Below are 6,102 nucleotides of genomic sequence, written 5' to 3' on the forward strand. Positions count from 1 at the left end.
GTAATTGTCATTATTTATGACCATTTTCCAAAGTATACAGGTATTCTTTATTGGATGTATTTGAATTAAACATAGACCAGTGTGTACCAGTATCTGTCCTGAATTTGTACTGAATGTCAATAAATACCTCTCTCTTTGTACTTTGCACTTGTGTTTTTTACTGTCAATGTACTTGATGTGGGTCCTTTTTGTACAAAAATAAATAAATACAAAACCTAATCTAACAGATCCCAACTACACAAGCTAAACACAAATAAAACAGATAGAACTACCAGTAAGACTCCCTAATCGGGAGATAAGCGACCGTTGGTCGCTTATCTCCACAAATAGGCCAAAAGTTTGTTTTACCAATTATTACACTCTATGTGAACATTTACATCAACAAATCCCAAGTACTGGTTTTTAGGGGTGTAACGAAGGCTCTCAATTGCGCTCAAGACATACGGGCAGTTGACAGTTTGCCATGGTTACTCATTGAAGTTGAATCTCCATATATGGAGATAACCTACGCATCACACTAAGTCTGACCTCACCAGCCCATATTTGGGCATGAGCAACTTATGTCTCCATATATGGAGATATGATGACATCACACAGTCCTCAGCCGATGATGTGGAGAACATAATCCCTTTCATGCCCATATATGGAGATCCCTAACAGAATCCCTTTTATGCCCATATATGGAGATCCCTAACAGCATCCCTTTTATGCCCATATATGGAGATCACTAACAGCTAACAGAATCCCTTTTATGCCCATATATGGAGATCCCTAACAGAATCCCTTTTATGCCCATATATGGAGATCCCTAACAGAATCCCTTTTATGCCCATATATGGAGATCCCTAACAGAATCCCTTTTATGCCCAGTTGGTTGCTAGGGTAAAAAAACATGGTTGCTATGGTAAACAGTTGGTTGCTAGGGTAAACAGGTGGTTGCTAGGGTAAAACCATGGTTGCTAAGGTGGTTGCTAACGTACACTAACAGACCAGCAACAACAGACTGTTGCAACAGCAACGTACACAAAGGTTTGTGTACACATGTGGTATGATGTCATACTGAAGATATATGACATCACACCGTACACAAACAAAGGTGTGACGTGTGACGTGTGACGGACGGACGGACGGACGGCCGGTGGAGGTTTTGGTAGTAAACTGCTCCCTAACGGTCGCAAAAAGCAGTGCTCTTCCGAGCACAGGTCTCCACCACGTCAGGAAGGTTATTCTGGCCTCCTGGTGGCGTGACAATGGTGCCAGGTCTTTTTCACGGCCGTTTCACGGACGCTGCATGCATGATTTTGTTTAAAAAAAAATGTTTTTCAAAGGTCGACCTGATGGTGGAGCAATAACAGGCCAATGTGAAAGGGTGGCATTTGTTCCTCTACCTAGTGGGAATGTGCGTGCAAAGTTTCACGGTAAGCGCAAGCTGCGTTAATGATTTGAGGCATTTTGTTCAAAACGAACCAATCCAGCAGTGAGGTTTGGAGGCCAATCTTAGCCAATAAGGATGGAATATGAAATATCGGACAGATCTGTCTTGATCACATGACTGTAGAGATTGTGTGTACTGATTTGTGTTATTTTTGGATAAAATCCGAAGGAGTAATATCCAAAAATATGTTTGACATAAGTCGGCCTCCAGGTGGCGCTATAAAAGAATGATGTGAAAAATGCAGGGCAAAGGTTTTTCTTTGGCCTCTAGGGAGTGCGCGTAAAAAGTTTGGCAGCGACCGGGCCAACGGCGCCGGAGATTAGCTGGTAACAAACTGGATGGACGGACACACGCACGCACGGACACAATGACGGACAGACGGAGGGGAAAACATACTCTCGCCATTAGTCGGGGGACTTAAGGATATCTCGCGCTAATCAGTCTAAAAGCGCGACATTTTGCACAGATGTAGCTCAGGGCATGCTCTAATGATTTAGCTAGGGCGCCCGAGTCGGCCACCTTCGGGTCGCCACAGCGGCCAAATCAAGTTGGGCTCCCATTGACTTTCTATACAGGAGGAAAATACCCAGAAAAACATATTTTTTCTGGGTATTTAAGTAGGATCTGAGGGGTCTAACTAGGGGTTTGTAATGATGCTGAATCCATTGCAAGCATTTGTTTTGCACAAAAAACATTCCTTGGGCTAGAAATGGCCTCAGAAAACGATGCATGTATGGGTGAGCATTCATGTTAGTCGGAGGCCTTAGGGTTTTTTTTTTTTCTCGTGCTAATCAGTCTAAAAGCGCCAAATTTTGCACAGATGTAGCCCAGGGCATGCTCTAATGATTTAGCTAGGGCGCCCGAGTCGGCGACTTTCGGGGTCGCCACAGCTCCAGAAAACACTAGAAAAACTCTGAAAAGTCATCACTTTTCATCACTAAACCATCGTTTTCTTGGGCCATTTGTAGCCCAAGGAATGTTTTGTGTGCAAAACAAATGCTTGCAATGGATTCAGCATCATGAAAAACCCCTAGTTAAACCCCTCAAATCCAACTTGAATACCCAGAAAAAAAGTGTTTTTCTGGGTATTTTCCTCCTGTATAGAAAGTCGATGGAAGCCCAACTTGATTTGGCCGCTGTGGCGACCTCGAAGGTCGCCGACTCGGGCGCCCTAGCTAAATCATTAGAGCATACCCTGGGCTACATCTGTGCAAAATTTCACGCTTTTAGACTAATTAGCGCAAGATTACCATGTCATCTCCCATAGGCCCCCGACTACATGCCTTTCGGCTGGTGGAGACAATAACAGAACTGAAATACCTACAACTCAGTCAGCACAACTGACTGAGTTGTCAAGTCTTTCTCAAGGCTTCCAGCCAGAGTGAAGGTTTGGTTTGGGGTGAGAGGACGGAAGCATGTCGCTGTTACTACATGTCATCTTTTTGACTCCCGACTCTAACCCTCACCCTAACCTTAACCTCCGTGGAGTGAGTCACTAACCCTCACCCTAACCTTAACCTCCGTGGAGTGAGTCGCTAACCCTCTGGTCGAAATGATGGGCATTCGCAAAAGCGAGATTTCCCCGAGAGGACAGGGACCGAATCGCTACTGCTGTTAAACTAACAGTTCTCTGATCAGCAAAGTGTGTAAGTGCAAGCAAGCGTTATAGTATAGGTAGTCTAGCAGGATTCACATTGAAACGTGGGCTACAGGGGCGTTGCCACTGTTTTTTTTTCCAAATTAACAGCCAATAAAGAAAAGGAGGCGGCGTCCACAGTAGTGGGTGTACCTATGGTAAAAAATAAAATAAAAATCAAACCTCGGTTCGAAGTGAAGCGGTGAATCTTAGTATAGAATTGTCTGGAGAGCCGGTATGACAGCCGGTATAATAGGTTTTAAAAATATACATAAAAAATCCTGCTTGCTGTTTCATTTATCCGTTTCTTGCTGTTTCACAGATAGACCCTGAAGGCCAAATTATCATGTGAAGCTTGACCAATCCTCAAAGTATCCATTCATCTGACCGGGAGGGACACCGCACACATATTCTGGACATATAAAGCCTATTCATTCTGAACTGAAATGACCATATATGGACATGGGACACACATTTTGCTTTTTGAAAAAGACTATTCATTCTGGACTGATATTTTGCACGTACGGGACAGGAAAAACCTGTTCATTCTGGCCTGGAGTGACCATATATGGACATAAGGTAACATACATTGTGTTTTTGAAAAACCCTGTTCATTCTGGACTGAGATCACCATATATGGTAATTAAACGGACATTCTGTTTTTGAAAAAGCCTGTTCATTCTGGACTGATATTTTGCACGTACGGGACAGAAAAAACCTGTTAATTCTGGCCTGGAGTGACCATATATGGACATGAGGTAACATACATTGTGTTTTTGAAAAACCCTGTTCATTCTGGACTGACATCACCATATATGGTAATTAAACGGACATTCTGTTTTTGAAAAAGCCTGTTCATTCTGGACTGAAATGACCATATATGGGCGTGATACACACAAAGCCATTCATTGGAAGCGGTTTTCACCGCTTCAAAAAGCACACAGACAGAAAGACAGCAAGCATGTATAACAGGTAAACGGAGAGAAAGAGTGTTGGTCATGTCTTAGGTGAAGACAGAGACAAGTGTGGCTTACTAAGTGTTCATCACGGAGGCGCTATTTACCAGTTCCACAACACTGTAATAATGCTCCCTAATGAGTCTAGGCCTATATGTAGGCAAGGCAAACACCATGGCCAGTGTGTGCGTGTGTGCTTGCGCACTCTATCCAGAACATGCTTGTGAGTGTGCAGTGCTTAAGTAAATGTAGCCTACTAAATAGGTACTTTACAACACTGTGTTTACTGGCTGCTGTTGCCGTTGTGACGCCAGAATCTCTGTGTGGGGATTAAATGGTGCTTGTTTAAAAGAGGTGGTGCCATAGTTTTGTACTGTTTCTGTTGTTTATGTGTCTAGAGAGAGATTTGTGCCCACCATGGATCACATGGGACCCCTGGTGGTGGATAAGTGTAAGACAAGTGAAGCAATTCACAGCATCTGCCTGCATTAACCTGATTTAGTAAGTCGACAAGGTACATATTCATGCCGTGGCTTTATTGTCTCCTCATAGTGCTATAAATACATTGTAAGTTGTCCACCATAAGCCAAGATTTAATTCCATTTATTTTTTACTGTAATTGTATTTTTCAGGGTATTTCTTATTGCATTCTCATTTCGTTCACTTTAATAATTGTTTGTTAGTTTGTTTGTAATCTCAGTCGCCGTTGGCCCGGTCGCTGCCAAACTGAGCATACACATTCCCTGGATGCCAATTCAGAACCTCTGCCACACATTTTTCACATGGGCCTGTTCTTCTAGCCAATTTGTGCAAAACTACCTTTTGGCCAGATTTTGTCCAAAAATCACACAAATCGGTAGACAGTATCTCTACAGTCATGTGATCAACATGGATCTGTCTGATTGTCCATATTCCATCCTGATTGGCTGAGATTGGCTTTCAAAGTTTGTAAGATTGCTCCGTTTTGGACAAAATGCCTCAAATCACAAACGCAGAGTGCAATTAACATGAAATTGCGCACACACGTTCCCACTAGGCCGAGGATGAAATGCCACTTCAAATTTTTGAAATCAGCCTCATGGTGGCGCTATAACAGGCCAATTTGTGGTTTTACCTATAACTCCACCGATCAGTTTCAAACTTTGTAAGTGCACTCCCTAGAGGCCATCAGCCTTTTATAGCGCCACCAGGAGGCCGACTTATGTAAGACACATTTTTGGATATTACTCCTTCAGATTTTTTCCCAAAATTAACACAAATCAGTACACAGTATCTCTACAGTCATATGATCCATATTAAATATTCCATCCTGATTGGCCAAGATTGGCCTCTAAACTTTGCAGGATTGATCCGTTTTGAAGGGACCTTCTGCCGTAGTAGAGAGACGGCTGCGGCGACGGCAGGTTTATCTATCGAGCGCGGATCATTTCAGGTTACCGTCGTCATCTGCCGTTGCCGTAGCATTGCTTAAGGTCACTAATGTCACACGGGGCCAGCAAACTAAATGTGTCTTTTGTTGAAGGGACCGACAGATTAAGGGCTTGTTTCTTCAGAGCTTCCACATTCTGGGGGACTTCACGCGTTTCTGTGAGAGACTTTTACTCGGACTAATGTGGTGTTGTGAATTGACACTGTCGACTCACTGATGTTTGTGCTGCTGCTATCGACGGTCCTGTTCGTCATGGACGAAGCACTCTCGCAGGAGGAGGCTCCGCACAGCACGCTGGTGGGGACCTGGGGCTGGACCTCACCAAGCTGGCCGAGCGGCACTTCCAGGTGGTGCCCGGGTCGCACACGCCCCACCTGGAGGTGAAGCAGCGAGCAGATTTGCAAGCAGAGCGCCAGCTGCCAGCTCAACATGGAGGTGTTCCTGGAGAGCCCGCTGGAGCTGTTCCGCGTGGAGATCGAGGTGTCGGACATCAACGACAACCCGCCCGCCTTCCCGAGACCAACATCACGGTGGAGATCTCGGAGAGCGCCGTGCACTCGCTTCCCGCTGGATAGCGCCTTCGACCCGGACGTGGGCAACAACTACTGGATGGGCAGATGCAGACGGACAGCAAGAAGTTCGCAGA

The sequence above is a fragment of the Nannobrachium achirus genome, assembly GCF_963921795.1.
Source record: "Nannobrachium achirus genome assembly, chromosome: 22".
NCBI lineage: Eukaryota > Metazoa > Chordata > Actinopteri > Myctophiformes > Myctophidae > Nannobrachium > Nannobrachium achirus.